The 18,015-nt window shown below is 45.3% G+C and overlaps 1 protein-coding gene across 4 annotated transcripts in view; it reads right to left on the bottom strand.

Annotated features, from left to right (window-relative positions):
* Positions 1–18,015, bottom strand: part of lzts2a (leucine zipper, putative tumor suppressor 2a) — a 213,285-nt gene that overhangs the window by 140,026 nt on the left and 55,244 nt on the right. For 3 of the 4 annotated variants that reach the window (XM_060842263.1, XM_060842261.1, XM_060842259.1), the window contains exon 2: positions 17,712–17,802. The exons of the other annotated variant lie outside the window; for it this stretch is intronic. The gene's annotated coding sequence lies outside the window, so the exon portion shown is untranslated. The remainder of the gene's footprint in view (positions 1–17,711; positions 17,803–18,015) is intronic. 4 annotated transcript variants of the gene reach the window in all.

Raw genomic sequence — 18,015 nt, 5'->3', positions numbered from 1 at the left:
GTTCCATGAGGTGATTAATTAGCGATTCCCATTGGGTCTTGTAGGGGTTAGCACACTTAGAAAATATGTGAAAATCAAAACAAAAACAGACATCTATCCACCCCTTAATATAAACTCTGAATGTCATAAGCTAGTGAAGGTGCCAGTGTTGGACTGGGGTGAACCAAGTCAAAAATCACACAGCACCAGGTTATAGTCCAACAGGTTTAATTGGAAGCACTAGCTTTCGGAACGTCGCTCCTGATGATGCTCCTGAGCAACCACCTGATGAAGGAGCAGCGCTCCGAAAGTTAGTGCTTCCAGTTAAACCTGTTGGGACTATAACCTGGGGTTGTGTGATTTTTAACATAATCAGATATGTCGGCAGTCGATATTTTCAACTGGGTGTAACAGGTTTTATTTAGGTCAGGGCTTCGGCAGATGGGGATCAGGACCCCCAAGTCGAGTCTCAGTGAGAATATTGGTTCACAAACTCCGAGATTGCAAGGGCCATTGGGAAGCTCTGACCAGCTACAAACAACTGTTACCACTTACAGGGTGCAGCAATCGGAGTCTCAAAGTGGAGTCACAGACCGTAAGGTATGGGAGCTGAAGAGGCCGTTCAGCCCATTGGGTCTGCTCCACCATTTAATGAGACCACACCTGATCTGATTATCCACTCTCCTGCTTTTTCCCCTCTAACCGCTGACTCCCTTACTGATTAAAAATCTCTCTTGTGTGAAAGTGCCGGGGGAACACTGTTCTTGGATATTATAATGCAAATTGTGTTTCAGCTGCAGTGTACAGTTCTGTCAATTGTTTGATTATTTTCTTTCTCTCCACCATCCCTCCCCCAATCAGTCCACCCCCAAGTTTAGAGCATAGTGCTGGAAAAGCACAGCAGAGCATGCGAGGAGCAGGAGAGGCAACTTTTCGGGCATAAGCCCTTCATCAGGCAGTCCTCACTTTCACCTCCAGGTTTAACCAGTCGAGCAAAGTGATAGCGAGTTTTGAGAAGATCTGTAGATCAGATTGAGATTCTGGGTGTAGGTTTGCTCACTGAGCGGGAAGGCTCGTTTTTAGACATTTCGTCACCATACTAGGTAACATCTCAGCAAGCAAACCCACACCCAGGGCAGAGTGAGTGCAGATCAGTTACCAGGCACTTACAGTCAAACACAGAACAACTGAACACTCCACACAGGAATACCCCAACGGTCTACTATGGAAATGTCTAAACCCAGTGGTCATCTCATTTCCAAAAAACAACCTGATTCTTGTCAGACAGCACAATCCTGCAGTCCATTCAATTCCATTAAAATGGAGCAGAACACAGTTTATAAAAAACACAGAATCTTTTACTCCATACTGCCATCACTTAACTCGCTGGAAAATTAATTCCAATAATAGAGAACCACAAAGAGACATTTCAACATTGCTGTATGTCACGGAATGCTTTAATACAATTAAAATGCATCCAATACACTGCCTAGTGATGGCCTTGTGGTATTGTCACTGGACTGTTAATCCAGGGACCTGGTGGGGATCTGGGTTTGAATCCTGCCAGGGCAGGTGCTGGAACTTAATTAAATTTTTTTTTAAAAATCTGGGATCAAGAATCTTAATGACGAGCACAAAACCATTGTCAGAAAACCCACCTGATTCATTCATGTTCTTTAGGGAAAGAAATCTGCCATCCTTACCTGGTCTGGCCTACATGTGACTCCAGACCCACAGCAATGTGGTCAACTCTCAACTGCCTTCTGGGCAATTAGGGATGGACAATAAATGCTGGCCTGGTCAGAGATTCCCTCATCCCATGAATGAAAAAAACAGGAACAGAACATTAGCAAAGGCAACTGAACAGATTCTAACTATGATGATTCCCTCAATTTTTGCCGTTATTGATTATCTATACTATTTATAACCCTGTGACCAAGCTTAAAAAAAAGACAAATTAATGTTGTTCTGCCCTGAGGAAAGGTTATACAAGGTCAATATATGTTTCTTGCCCCCCATAGAGAAAGCACAGAGCTAACAAACTGGGTACTATCTCCTGTGAGTGTATCTACTCAGCCTGACTTAACTGTCCTTTCGTTCATAGTTTCATACAAACAAATAGGATGCTGTCTTATTTATGATAAAGTGTTGAGAAATCTCCACAAGGAACATAGCCTGAGCCTTAGCGAATCCTCAACAAACTTTCACTCTCCGATACATCTGGAATCTGGCTGGGTTCAGCCCCCCAGGGAGCTGCATTCTGAACTAGTTTAACATAAACAATGATTGAAGCAGATTTTACAACACAGCATTCGTGTCAAAACACAGGAGGGCATTACTGACAACAACACCAAAACTGCAGATGGTAAAATCACGGCTGGAGTTTTCTCTCTCTATGAGCTGTGCTCTGAAGTGAAAAACATCTGGTTTGATTCAGTGGACAAAGTTAAAGTCACACAACACCAGGTTATAGTCCAACAGGTGTATTTGAAAGTGCTAGCTTTTGCAGCGCTGCTCCTTCATCACCCGGTGTTGTGTGATTTTTAACTCTGTCCAACACCGGCTCCTCCGCGACCTGATTCACTGGGACCTTTACCGTATTTACCTCCTGGTTATGGTTCCAGTGTGGTTATATTTACAGAGTAGGGATCAATGAGGGTTAGCCGTGCCTCTGGCATGCAAACTCATTAACAGTTCACACATTTGAACTCTTGCCAGATCAATGACCCTGAGGATGTCAGAATCAAGCAGACTCTGACACCCAAGGTCAGTATGCAATCTAGCAGCTTCAGTTCCACATGAGCCACATTGATTAGGAACTGTTTTGTGAAGGAACCCAAAACCACCTAATTGAGCTGGATACAATTACGAGAGGAACGGACTGGGGGGAACGGATACAAAGCAGCTATTCCCCCTCAGCCCGAGGATTGTCAACACAAAGGGGCACACTGTTAAAGGGGAAAGGCAGGAGGATTAGCGGGGAAATTTACGGAAAGTTATTTTTTTCTCTCAGAGGGTGGTGGGGGTCTGGCCTGCACAGCCTGGGAGAGGCATTGGTCTCGGAATCCTCACTTTCAAAAGGTACTTGGATGAGCACTTGAAGAAGGGCTCAGGCCCGAAATGTCGACTCTCCTGCTTCTTGGATGCTGCCTGACCTGCTGCGCTTTTCCAGCAACACACTTTCAGCTCTGATCGCCAGCATCTGCAGACCTCACTTTCTCCTGAGCACTCGAAGTGTCAGAACGCTCAAGACTGTGGGACCAGTGTGAGAAAGTGGAACTTGCGCCGATTTAGCAACAGCTTTCTCAGTGCAGACTCGATGGGCCAAATGGCCTCTTTGCCACAGTATAACTGTGACCATTCAGCCCCAACAAACCACAGCAAAGACAGCAGTGATTCATGGAGCACCAGAGATACTTTGAACCGGAAACACATATCAGACTTGTCAGCAATGTCTACATCCTAAAAATCATCTGGTTTTAAAAATAACAATGCATTTGTCATTCAAGATCTTTGGAAAAGGGAAACACCTGTTAAATATTTCACCAGTACAATTCCACAGCGTACATTAAACTGTTAGGATGCACAACGCATTCAAAACCTGTAGGTTCCAATTAAATTGTGAGCATGTAGATCACTCAGTTCGGTCGGGGTTCGAGACAGCTCAATGCATTATTAAGAATACACTTTGTAAATAAATTAGTGGTGTAGTGGCAATGTCCCTCTTTCTGGGTCAGGAGGCCTGGGTTCAAATCTCATCTGCACCTGACTTGAGTCCCAGCATGCCTGAATAGTTTGACTAGGACGACTAAGTGTCAAACTAGTTGTGTTTGGAATCTTGTGTGTGCAGGTTAATGTCCCACTCTGAGTTTACTCCCACGGGCTGTGGGTCATTCCGAGAGTAGAGTTCACTCTGGCTGGACATTTCCTCAGGCCTGTTAGCACCACCTTCTGGCACATCAGCAAAACGTCACCCCCTGGAAGAAAACTCCAAACATATCACATCCATGTTTGTGAATTAATATGCTTTGTGCCTCATTTTGTGCAGTTCAGTGATTGGAATCAGGTGGATCTCCTTGACTGTCAGATCCTTGATTGGGGCCAATCAAGGAGCGCAGGCTGACAGATATAAACAAGGAACAGAGGGATTTTGTGGCACAGTGGTAGTTTCCTTACCTTTGAGCCAGGAGGCCGGTGTTCAAGTCCCACCTGCACCAGAGGTAATAACATCTTTAATAAGATTAATTTGAAAATATTTTTAATCATATAAACAGGGGATTCAGAATCTCCTCAGTTCAGGGCCTGACTCTGAGTTGGTTGTGCACATGGAGATAAAGGGTGACTTGGTGACAGGATACTAGCCTCCATGCAGTTATTTCTCTCAGGTATATGAACTCAAATCCAGCTCTGTCAGGAACACAGAAACTAAGATCAGGAGTAAGCCATTCAGCCCTTCCAGCCTGTACCATCACATTCCTGATAAAGGACGTATGCCCGAAATATCGATTCTCTGCTCCTCAGATGCTGCCGACTAGCTGTGTTTTTCCAACACCACACTTTTTGACTCTGATCTCCATCATCTACAATCCGCATTTTCTCCAACACCATCCAATATGATCATGGCTGATCCTCTGTCTCAAAAGCCAAATTCTCACTTTCTCCCTTTACCCCTGGATGGCTTTAAAATCTAAAAGAAAACAAAATCAAACTCTTCCTTGAATATATTCAGTGACTTGTCATCCACACCATTCTGTGTTTGAGATTTTCACAGGTTCACTCCTCTTCGAGTGAAGAAATATTTTCTTACCTGGGTCCTAAATGATCTCCCCTGTGTACTGAAACTCAAATCCCAGTTCAAGGCTTGCCAACCAGAGGAAACATCCTCCCTACATCTAGTCTTTGAGAATTTTATACACGTCAATCAGTTCGCCCCTCACCCTTCTAAATTCCAGTGAATACAGGGCAATTTAAACCCATCACTCTTTGTAGGACAGACCTGCCAACCCTAATATCAGCCAAGTGAACCTCCACTGCACTCTCTCTATGGCATGTCTTAGACAGGGAGACCAAATTGGATACAGTAGTCTAAGCTGAAAATGTGTTGCTGGAAAAGCGCAGCAGGTCAGGCAGCATCCAAGGAGCAGGAGAATCGACGTTTCAGGCATGAGCCCGAAATTCCTGAAGAAGGGCTCATGCCCGAAACGTCGCTTCTCCTGCTCCTTGGATGCTGTCTGACTTGCTGCGCTTTTCCAGCAACACATTTTCAGCTCTGATCTCCAGCATCTGCAGTCCTCACTTTCTCCTACAGTAGTCTAAGTGCAATCTCACCATGGCCCTTTATAACTGCAGTCCCTACCTCAAAACTCAAATCCTCTTGCAAAATGTCAGCTGATATTGTGGCCGAGCAGCCTAAGGCGCTGGATTGAGACTACAGTCTCTAAGGAGGCGTATGTTCGGGTCCCACTGCGGCCATTTGTCAGGGCGGCACGGTGGCTCAGTGGTTAGCACTGCTGCCTCACAGCACCAGGGTCCTAGGTTCAATTCCAGATGCAGACAACTGTCTGTGTGGAGTTTGCACATTCTCCCCGTGTCTGCATGGGTTTCCTCCGGGTGCTCCGGTTTCCTCCCACAGTCACAAAGATGTGCAGGCCAGGTGAATTGGCCATGCTAGATTGCCCGTAGTATTAGGTGCATCAGTCAGAGGGAAGTGGGTCTGGGTGGGTTACTCTTTGGAGGGTCAGTGTGGACTGGTTCACCTGAAGGACCTGTTTCCACAGTCTAGGGAATCTAATCTAATCTAAAAATGTCTGTGACAGATAGTGAAGGCGGTATTTGCTATGCTTTTCTTTATTGGTCAGTGTATTGAATACAGGAGTTGGGAGGTCATGTTGCGGCTGTACAGGACATTGGTTAGGCCACTGTTGGAATATTGCATGCCATTCCGGTCTCCTTCCTATCGGAAAGATGTTATGAAATTTTAAAGGGTTCAGAAAAGATTGACAAGGATGTTGCCAGGGTTGGAGGATTTGAGCTACAGGGAGAGGCTGTACAGGCTGGGGCTGTTTTCCCTGGAGCATCGGAGGCTGAGGGGTGACCTTATAGAGGTTTACAAAATTATGAAGGGCATGGATAGGATAAATAGACAAAGTCTTTTCCCTGGGATCGGGGAGTCCAGAACTAGAGGGCATAGGTTTAGGATGAGAGGGGAAAGATATAAAAGAGACCTAATAGACAGCGTTTTCACACAGAGGGTGGTACGTGTATGGAATGAGCTGCCAGAGAAAGTGGTGGAGGCTGGTACAATTGCAACATTTAAGAGGCGTTTGGATGGGTATATGAATAGGAAGGGTTTGGAGGTTTATGGGCCGGGTGCTGGCAGGTGGGACTAGATTGGGTTGGGATATCTGGTCGGCATGGAGGGGTTGGACCGAAGGGTTTGTTTCCATGCTGTATATCTCTTATGACACTATGATTACAAGTCATAGAATCCTCTTCATTCTTTCCTGCTTAGCATCCTATGGTACGTTTCTCCCTTTCAGCATTAAGACTGGCAGAAAAATCCAGTGTTTATAGTTGTAGTGAACATATGTGCTTGTTGTTACATAACTAACACAGTCACAGGGTCTGTGGGACAGGGAAGGATTGGAATAAGGGATTAATAGGAGGTAACAAGAAGAAAAAAGCTACAGCTCCATGCATGTTATGAGTTCAGTCAATATTTGTGTTGCCAGGTATGACAGAGATGATAGCTGAGTGGTTATGATTGCTGGACTATTAATCCGGAAACCCAGGCAATGTCCTGGGGACCTGGATTTGAATCTCACTACAGCAGATAGTAGAATTCCAATTCAATAAAAATTTGAGTTCTGCGTCTAATGATGACCCTGAAACCATCTTCAGTAAAACCCCTCAGGTTCACTAATGTATTTTAGTGAAGATAATGTTATCATCCTAATCTAGTCTGGTTGTTAAATTATTTGAGGTGCACAGCTCAGATATGGGGGCCGAGGGAATAGCCTACTGGCGTTATCACTAGACAAAAATCCAGAAACTCAGCGAATGTTCTGGTGAATAAAAACCAAAAGAACTGCAGATGCTGTAGATCAGAAATTTTAAAAAAAGACGTTGCTGGAAAAGCTCTGCAGGTCTGGCAGCATCTGTGTAGACAGAAATCAGAGTTGACATTTCGGGTCCGGTGACCCTTCCTCAGATGGTTCACTGGGCCCGATCTCTGGTCTCTCTTCACAGATGCTGCCAGACCTGCTGAACTTTTCCAGCAACTTCTGTTTTTGTCTAACATTCCAGGGTCTTGGTTCAAATCTCACCATGACAGATGATGGAATTTGAATTCAATAAAGACTCAGGAATTAAGGGTTTAATGATGATTATGAATCCATTGTTGATGGTCAGAAAAACCCATCTTTTTCAATAAAACTGACACCCTGACCTGGTTTGGCCTAAACGTAACTCCAAACCCACAACAATGTGATTCATTCTCAACAAACAAAAAGGGATGGCAATACATACTGGCCCCAGCCAGTGATGTCCAGGCTCTCTGAATGAATGGATAGAGGTAGTGAGAGTGCCTCACAGCTGAGAGCTCCCGACTATACAACAGGCCGTGGGGCAGAGGAAGAGAATTCTGCAGGTCTACCCCATACAACTCACCTTAAGCAAACATCTCACCATAGCCCCTGCAGCCTTTCAAATGCAAGGATTTACTTTGAATGGGAATTTTGACTCTGTGGGGAAATGTGAGAGTTAAGCAGGCCTTAACTAATCGCAATTAGTTCTAATGTGTTGTTGTACATTTTTATGGAAACAAATTCGTGAATGACCAAATATCTCATTGTTCAGCTTTTTAGTGTGCAAGCTGACAGAGTTTAAATGGTCACTCAGTGGTTAGATTAGATTAGATTACTTACAGTGTGGAAACAGGCCCTTCGGCCCAACAAGTCCACACTGACCCGCCGAAGCGCAACCCACCCATACCCCTACATATACCCCTTACCTAACACTACGGGCAATTTAGCATGGCCAATTCACCTGACCCGCACATCTTTGGACTGTGGGAGGAAACCGGAGCACCCGGAGGAAACCCACGCAGACACGGGGAGAACGTGCAAACTCCACACAGTCAGTCGCCTGAGGTGGGAATTGAACCCAGGTCCCTGGCGCTGTGAGGCAGCAGTGCTAACCACTGTGCCACTGCTGCCTCACAGCGCCAGGGACCCAGGTTCAATTCCAGCCTCAGGCGACTGACTGTGTGGAGTTTGCACATTCTCTGTGTCTGTGTGGGTTTCCTCCAGTTTCCTCACGCAGTCCAAAGCTGTGCAGGTCAGGGTGAATTGGCCGTGCTAAATTGCCCATTGGGATAGGTGCATTAGTCAGAGGGAAATGGGTCTGGGTGGGTTACTCTTTGGAGGGTCAGTGTGGACTGGTTGGGACAAATGTCCTGTTTCTGCACTGTTGGGAATCTAAACAGACAGAAACTTCTGTGACATTGCTTAAAAGTAAAAAGTGAAAACATACCATTTACTCTTTTGTTCTGCACCTTGGTTGTTCCTGGCCTGGTCTCTGCCAGTACTTTTCTTCTGACCCAGACTACACCCTTCCCAATGCCTCAGAGTTAAATGATCGAACTGGTGAGAAAAACACCCATCTGGGTAGCAGATGGTGCTAATAATGCAGAGCTTAGTCATTTCCCATTCGCAGTATTTCAGTGGGGATTCAGCTGGGTTTCTAAGGACTAATTCACAGAGGTCCACAACTTTTACGAGCACGTTACAGCTCCATCAAGACCCACTGTGCAGCGTTCTTATTCTTAACTCCTTCCAGTCCCAAAGAATCACAGAATTACAGGGACAGGAGTGGATCATTTAGCCTGTTCCACCACTCAGTGAGATCTGTTAGAAGGCAGCCACTTGGCCCATCCTGCTGCGACTGGTTCCCAAACCTTGAGCCAATCTAGAGCCTTTTCCCTGATGACCCTGCAGACCATTTCTATCCAAATAACCGTCTGATGCCCTTTTGAATGCCTCAATCAAGCACATCTTGAAGGTGGGCAACACGGTGACTCAGTGGTTAGCGCTGCTGCCTCACAGCGCCCAGGACACGGGTTCAATTCCCACCTCAGGCAACTGTCTATGTGGAGTTTGCACGTTCTCCCTGTGTCTGCATTGGTTTCCTCTGGGTGCTCTGGTTTCCTTCCACAGTCCAAAGATGGGCAGGTTAGGGTGGATTGGAAATGTGGGGTTACAGGAATAGGGTAGGGTCTGAATGAGATGCTCTTTGGAGGGTCGGTGCAGACTTGATGGGCTGAATAGCCTCTTCCTGCACTGTAGGGATTGCATGATCGATGCTTCCAGCCAGTGCATTCTAGAATCTAGCTACTCACTGATGACAAAAATATTTTTCACACATTACCCTGCTTTGTTTGCGCATCACTTCAAGTCCTGTCACACAGCCTCTCCGAAATTGGGAACTCCTTCCCCTGCTTTGTGTTTCTCCCCTGTACCAACATTCCCAAGCTTTTACAGGCCAGTAGGAAGTGTGGTCCAGCCTCCAGGCCTAAGGTCCAGGGTTCACATCCCACCGCCTGGTCTATTTCAACAAGGAAGGGATTTGTAATGTGGCCCAGGCAGCTTGGTCATCAATCTGCATGCATTTCCAGTGGTGAGGGAGAGATTCCTGATCAACCCTGATGTGGGAACAGCCTCTACCATTTCTGTTCTTGGCTCAAGATTACAACCACCCATAGCAACTGAACAAGTGAACAAGAGAACACTATCATCACACAATACACACTGATGCACTTTCTTACCCTCTACCTAAGAAAGAAGGATTTGATGTGGGGAGGCCATGGACTATCGATACTGTTACTCAATCTATTGACCTGGAGACCCAGGTAACATTCTGGAGACCCAGGTCCAAATCCTGCCATGGCAGATAGTGGAATGTGAATTCAATAAAAAGTCTGGAATTAAGAGCTTAATGACCATGAAGCCAATGTTGACTATTGATGCAAAACCCAACAGGTTCACTAATGTCCTTCAGGGGAGGGGAATCTGCCAATGTTACCTGGTCTGGCCTACATGTGACTCCAGACCCATACTAGTCTAGCCAGCAATGACTGCAAAATTGATACAGCTCCTCTCATGATCCTAAGCAGTGAAGGGTTTTGAAACACAATTTGATTGTGATGTAGGAAATAGCCAATTTGCTCATTAGCAAGCCATCCCATACAAAGACATGGCCAATGATGGCCAGATCATCTGCTTCATGTGACAGCACCTACAGCCATGAGACTTCAAGGTATCGTACTACTGAGGGCTGCTGAGACTTCAAAACACTGCACGGGAGGTTTGTTTCATTCACTCGTGGGATGTGGGTGTCACTGGCTGGGCCCAGCATTTATTACCCGTCCCTGGTTGCCCCTTGAGAAGGTGGGGGTGAGCTGTCTTCTTGAACCGCTGCAGTCCACCTACTGTGGGTTGACCCACAATGCCCTTAGGGAGGGATTTCCAGGATTCTGACCCCAGTGACAGTGAAGGAATGGCGATGTGTTTCCAAATCAGGGTGGTGAGTGGCTCAGAGAGGAACTTGAGGCAGTGGAGTTTACAGACCCTCAACCTGTGTCTCATCCAAAGGAGAGAATCTCTGACTGTACAGCACTCCCTCTGTATGGTAATGTTAGCATAGATTAATCCAAAGTCCTCTGATTTAGGGATGAGAGAGATACAGATAACAGACAGAGCAAGAGAGAGAAGTATAGAGAGAAAGCGAAAAGTATAGAGAGAGAGAAAGAAAAAGTATAGAGAGGGGAAAGGTATAGAGAGAGAGAGAGAGATATAGAAAGAGAAAGCTATAGAGAAATAGAAATATCGAGAGAGAGAGAGAGAGAGAGAGAGAGAGAGAGATAAAGCAAGATATATATTTAAAGAGAGTGAGTAAATGAGATAGAGAAAAACAGAGTTTGAGAGAGCACGAGAGAAATGAAAAAGTGCCGAGTTTGTGGTGAGTGAGAGATGGGACGAAAATGGGTATTTACACAATGCTCCCAATCAGAGCTCAATCTAGATGAGGCTTGTAGATTGTTAACAGCAGAGACAATCACATGGCCTGATGGTCCCGGTGTTTGTTTCTCCATAATGTTGGCGGTTGGTGATGAGGGGTACATGAAATAAGAAACTGAAATTGCAGCAGGAAATATTCAGCAGTTTGGAAAGTCACTGGCCCTGAACAGGGACAGGTTAGCCCTCCACATCAGTGTATTGTCCTGTTCTGCTCATTTCCCTCCCTCAGATCAAAGCCGGCCATTTCAGAAGCAGTTCCTCAGCTGTGAAGGGCTGTGCAAAACTCTATGTGACTGGGAAAGGTACAACACATGGAGAGAGAAAGCAAAAACTACTTTTCACCTTTTTTCCTCCATTGGCCTGAAGACAGGAACACACACAAACTGATGAGATAGAAGCAAAACTATATCATAGAGTTCAAGACACACCAATACGGCAGGTACAGGTTGAGGAAAATCCACCTTAAAAACTCCCAAAATATCCAAAATGTAATCTGTATCTTCTATGTACAGCTGCTGCCTAATGTGCTGCACATTTTGTTATTTTTCATTTATTTAATCACTATTCACAGGGCCAGCTGGCATGTATATCCTATGTCAGTTTTGCAGGAAGAAATTGCTGGAAAAGCACAGCAGGTCAGGCAGCATCCGAGGAGCAGGAAAATCAACGTTTTGGGCAAAAGCCCTTCATCAGGAATGAGGCTGATGAAGGGCTTTTGCTCAAAACATTGATTTTCCTGCTCCTCGGATGCTGCCTGACCTGCTGTGCTTTTCCAGCACCACTCGGATCTGGCTCTGATCTCCAGCATCTGCAGTCCTCACTCATACCATAGAGTGGGTCCACCCTGCTCTACAGGAGACAGAGAGTAGAAACATTCGGTGACAGGCTTCAGGTTAACTGTCCAAGATGACTAATAGCTACACTTTGTTCTATCCACAACATTTACAAATCAGGCTCAGTTCAGAACGACGACATTTAAAGCTTCCTTTTCACAGCCAAAGCTGAGTTGGAACCAAAGAGGGAGCGAATCTCTCAGGGTGATGAGTTTTAGAGGGGCATAGTGAAGGGCTTTTACCCGAAACGTCAATTTTCCTGCTCCTCGGATGCTGCCTGACTTGCTGTGCTTTTCCAGCACCACTCTAATCTTGACTCTGACCTCCAGCATCTGCAGTACCCACTTCTGCCTTGCAGGAAGACATATCAAGCCAGGAGCAGTTCTTGAGAGGTCAAACACATGCCTGATCTGAAAACCAAAATCTCAACATAGACAACCAATCTCACTCAACATCTCATTCCCTGTCGATATCATTAATATCACACAAGGAAGAAGGATCTCCGGGAAAGACATGCTGTGACAGTTACCAGCAAAGTTACGACCGCTAGCCTTGAGGGAATCTGACCACAGAGCAATCAGTAGGGCTTTCCCCTTTCTGAACATCGCGCAAATCTGTCTCTGATTCAAGTGGATCTACAGCCACCCAGCAGCAGTGATGTTCTCCCACAGTGTGGGGAGATGGTGATGTAGAGGTAAGTCACTGAACTGGTCCCTGGTTAAATTAGCTCAAAACCTGTCCTGGCAGATGGCAAAATGTGAATTCAATAATTTGTTTATTAAAATTAGTCGAATGGCTGTTGTGGAATTTTATTCTCGATGAAACTCAGCAGCATTAGAGCTGAAGAAGGGTTCTGAAGAAGTTATAATCAGCTTGACATGATTTGGAGATGCTGGTATTAGACTGGATGCACCAAGTTTAAAAAATCACACAACACCAGGTTATAGACTGGACGCACTAGCTTGGTTGTTGAGTTTAATCAGCTCGAAGTCATCCTAGATTCAAAACATTAACTCTGTTTTTCTCTCTCCCCATAAGCTGTCAGACCTTCTGTGTTTCTCCAGCATCCTCTGTGAATGTTTCAGACTCCCAGCATCTGCAGTGTTTGGCCTGTATTTATGTAACCTTTGTTCATAGATTCATACAGATGTACAGTATGGAAACAGACCCTTCGGTCCAACTCATCCATGTCAACCAGATATTCTAACCCAATCTACTCCCATTGGTCAGCAACCGGCCATATCCCTCCAAACCCTTCCTATTCATATGCCCATCCAGATGCCTTTTAAATGTTGCAATTGTACCAGCCTCCACCACTTCCTCTGACAGCTCATTCCATACACGTATGACCCTCTGCATGAAAAAGTTGCCCCTAAGGTCCCTTTTAAATCTTTCCCCTCTCACCCTAAATCTATACCCTATAGATCTAGACCCCACAATCCCACAGAAAAGACCTCATGATTTTATAAACCTCTATAAGGTCACCCCTCAGCCTTCAAAGCTCCAGGGAAAACAGCCCCAGCCTATTCAGCCTCTCCCTATAGCTCAACCTCTCCAATCCTGGCAACATCCTTGTAAATTGTTTCTGCACCCTTTCAACTTTCACAGCATCTTTCCAATAGGATGGAGACCAGAATTTTGTTGACAGAAAATCTCGTCTGGTTCATGATCATCCTTTATTGTCATCTGTACTCAGCCTGGCCTAGGCCCGAGTCCAGACCCATTGCAAAGTGGTTGACTCTTAACTGTCCTCTGAAACAGCCGCTCAATTCCAGGGCAATTAAAGGGAATAATTACAGAAATACTCACATCATTCCTGCACAAGAATTAAAAATGTCATCTGTTACAGCCAATCACAATGAAACATTCTCATAGACACAAACTCTGGGAAGACAGAAGTCATAAGAATCAATTTACGTTTAACTTTAAGTCAAGTTATTGGGAAACATCCAGATGGGACTGAGATAGACCTAAAATGTGGGAATCAATCATTCTTTAAAAATCTTGTCGAATTACTCATTGTAAAAGAGAAAAAAAGTGGCATTCAACAAAATGTGAAATTATACTTGCAAGATTAATGAGTTTGTTGAACAGTAACTCTGACGTTATCAGACTTTAACAGCTCTATCACACTTCACTTGCAACATTTAGGAAGCATCTGGATAAATATTTAAGTTACCAGTGGGTCAAATGTATGGTAAAGGGGATGAGTGTAGCTTGGTGTTTGTTAGTCAGCACAGATACAATGGGCCGAAGGGCCTGCTTCTGTGTTGTGTCACTTTATGACTCTCTGTCTTGTGCAGTTTTGACAGTGGGAGAGTGGAAGTTCCCATCAGTGCAGTGATTTCTGGGAGACTGCATTCTCCATCACCCTGTACAGCATCACCCCTTTTACCTCTCTGAGGTTAACGGCTATAAGAAACTGCACATGTGCAGAAGTTGCTGTCAGTTTCAGGAAAGTACAGTTTGGGTCAGAAATCTCCAACAGTGGCTGGAGTATTTCTTATTTGGAGATGGTTAAACCATAACAATTGCAACCTTCTCTAGTTATTAATAAAATCATAATAGGTTCTGGGAGCCGTTGCTCAGAGTGGAAGCTGTGGAAGAGATTAAATTGTTGGCAACTTCCCTGTGGTTTAAGAGTCTCTGCTGGTCTCCCCCTCCATTGATACTATTGCTGTGAGAAGCCGTATTGTCTACGTGAGGATAGTGGTTCATTAAAGATTCCTTGAAGTCAGTGTAAGAGCAAAGAGGAGGTCAGGCAGTTAATACTCTTGTTGAATATTTAATTAATTTGTAAAGGCCTTAAGTCATATAGATGTACAGCACAGAAACAGACCCTGTGGTCCATCTTGTCCATGCCGACCAGATATCCCAACCTAATCTAGTCCCACCTGCCAGCACCCGGCCCATATCCCTCTAAACCCTTCCTATTCATATACCCATCCAGATGCCTTTTAAATGTTGCAATTGTACCAGCCTCCATCACTTCCTCTGGCAGCTCATTCCATACACGCACCACCTTCTGCATGAAAAGCTTACCCCTTAGGTCTGTTTTAAATATTTCCCCTGTCACCTTAAACCTTAAAGCTTTGCACCCCTCCTCTCTTCCTCCCACACCCCCACCTTGGGGAAAAGATCTTGTCTATTTACCCGATCCATGCCCCTCATAATTTTATAAACCTCTATAAAGTCATCCCTCAGCCTCTGACATTCCAGGGAAAATAGCCCCAGCCTGTTCAGCCTCTCCCCATCTCCCAAAATGTGAACTTCTCCGAGATCCACATCCTTCCGAAAGGATGAGGCAAAACCTCATTGTTGAGATCATTTTAATCTACGAACCCCTGCACAATGCCAGGGAACACCCATTGACAAAGTAATACAAAGAGGAATCAGAATAAACACACAACAAAAACCAGAAACAAACAAAACCAGAAATTGCTGGAGAAACTTAGCAGGTCCGGCAACATCTGTGGAGAGAGCTAACGTTTCGAGTCCAGTGATCTTTCTTCAGAATTGACAGTAGCAAGGAAAGGATGATATTTCTGCTGATGGTAAAGCTGAGAGGATAAAGGAATGAATGGACAGGAGGAGAGAGAACCCAGAGAGAGACAGAGAGGGGGGGGAAGAGAAAGTAAGCCAGGGAGGAGGAGCAGTTAGAGAAGTTATCATGGGGACAATGAGTGGGTGAAAATGACTGAGCTGTGCTGAACATAAGCCATGATAGGGCAGGAGCTGGGGTGTCAAGGTGGGTAAAGGACAGGGAAGGAGGTGCTCAGGCTCTAAAGATACTGAACTCAATGTTGAGTCCTGGAGACTGCAGGACCCCCAAGCGGAAAACGAGATGGTGTTCTTCCAGTTTCAACTGAGCTTCACTGGAACCAGACTTCAGATTGAATTGAATTGAATTTATTGTCACGAGTACCTAGGCACAGTAAAAAAGCTTTGTCTTGTGAGTAATACAGGCAGCTCACAGAGTTAAGTAGCAGAGACAGTAAATAATAGGTAAACAGCGGCAAAAACAAAAACACAGGTACAGGCAAATGTTAAGAGTTTGTGAGTTCATTCAGTATTCTAACAACACTAGGGTAGAAACTGTTACGAAACCGGCTGGTGTGTGTGTTCAGGCTTCTGTACCTTCTCCCCAATGGTAGAGGTTGTAGAAAAACATTGCCAGGGTGGGATGTATTTTTCAGAATGCTGGCGGCCTTTCCTTGACAGCGGGCCTGGTAGATGGATTCTATCGATGGGAGGTTGTCCTTTGTGATTGTCCGGGCTGAGTTCACCACTCTCTGTAAGTGTCTCTGATCTTGAATGGTACAGTTGCCATCCCAGGTAGTGATACACCCAGACAGAACGCTCTTGATGGCGCACCTATAAAAGTTGGTAAGGGTATTCGCCGTCATGGCAAACTTCCTCAGCTGCCTGAGGAAGAAGAGACGTTGTTGGGCCTTTGTAACCAGTGCAGCCATATGAAGAGTCCAAGAAAGCTTGTTGTGGATGACCACTCCCAGGAGCTTGACAGTGTCCACTCATTCCACCTCTGTGCTGTTAATGTGTAGGGGGGCATGAGTAACATCCTGCCGAAAGTCAGTAATGAGTTCCTTGGTTTTGCCGGCATTGAGAGCTAGGTTGTTCTCAGTGCATCATTTTCCAGGTTTTCCACCTCCCGTCTGTAGTCTTGTTTCATTGCCATCTGAGATTCAACCAATTATGGTGGTGTCATCGGTGAACTTATAAATGGCATTAGTCTGGTATTTGGCGACACAGCCATGGGTATACAGTGAGTACAGTAGGGGGCTGAGTACACACCCCTGGGGGGCTCCAGTGTTGAGTGTTAATGAGGATGAAATATTGTCCCTAATCTTCACTGATTGTGATCTGTAGGTCAAGAAACTGAGGATCCAGTTGCAGAGAGTGGGGCTTAGTCTGAGGTCAGTAAGTTTAGTAATCAGCCTCGAGGGGATAACAGTGTTGAAGGCTGAACTGTAGTCAATGAGTAGGGTTCTTATGTAGCTGTTCTTGGTGTCAAGATGTTCAAGGGAGCATGAAGGGCAAGTGATATGGCATCTGACATGGATCTGTTGGTCTGATAGCAAATTGGAGTGGGTCAAGAGTAGTGGGGATGCTGGAGTTGATTAATGCCATGATCAGCCTTTCAAAGCACTTCATGATCACCGAGGTTAGGGCCACTGGGTGGTAGTCATTGAGAATGCTGCATGAGCCTTCTTAGGCACAAGGATGATGTTGGCCTTCCTGAAACAGGCAGGGACAGTGGCCTGCTGCAGGGAGAGGTTGAAGATGTCTGAGAAGACCTCTGCCAGTTGCTCTGTGCTTGCTCTGAGTGCACAGCCTGGTACCACAGATTCCTGTGAACTTGGAATACCTTCGTTATTCATTACATTAAAATGAAGAGAAATGGGTTCACCCAGAAAATGGTGGAGTTCTCTCGTACAGAGAGCAGTTGAGGCCAAAACATGGAACGTTTTCAGGGAGGGGCTGGATGTGGTTCCTGGGGCTGAAGGGATCGGGATGTGGAGTTGGGATAGTAGCGGGGTCGGCTCAAAGGGCCAAGTGGCCTACTCTCACTCCTATTTTCTGTGTTTCTGTGAAGAAAGGGCACTGGGCTTGACACTTTAACTCTGTTTCCTCTCTCCACAGATGCTGCCAGACCTGCTGAGTCTCTCCAGCACTTTTTGTTCTTGTTTCAGCATCTGCAGTTTTTAATTTTTGCATCTCAAGTTTTTAATTGTGTTACTATTGACTGGATAACTAATACATACAAAGACGGGACAACTAAAATCAAACTCTCAGTGGACCTTACCTGTTCCCATTTGAGATCGGTCACTCCGCTGTCATTTCCCCCACCCTTTCTCCAAAACAAATCCTTCCAGATGACATGTTGGAGACACAGCCTGGTGAGACAGACAGAGAGAAGTGGCTATCTTAATGAGCAGGTTAACTCTTCAAGACATTATTTCTGGTTGCTGATCCCAAACTCCAGGGCCTCATTTTGCAAATCCCCAATGGAGACTAGAGAGAGGGTTTTGCCATGAAATCCGACTTTGCTAACTGCATAAAATAAAATTGTTTTGAGATTGCAAACACAACTGGACATGGGTTAGGCC

Source organism: Hemiscyllium ocellatum, chromosome 22, assembly GCF_020745735.1.
Source record: "Hemiscyllium ocellatum isolate sHemOce1 chromosome 22, sHemOce1.pat.X.cur, whole genome shotgun sequence".
In the NCBI taxonomy this organism is placed as follows: Eukaryota; Metazoa; Chordata; class Chondrichthyes; order Orectolobiformes; family Hemiscylliidae; genus Hemiscyllium; species Hemiscyllium ocellatum.
This window is presented reverse-complemented; position numbering and strand designations above follow the sequence as displayed.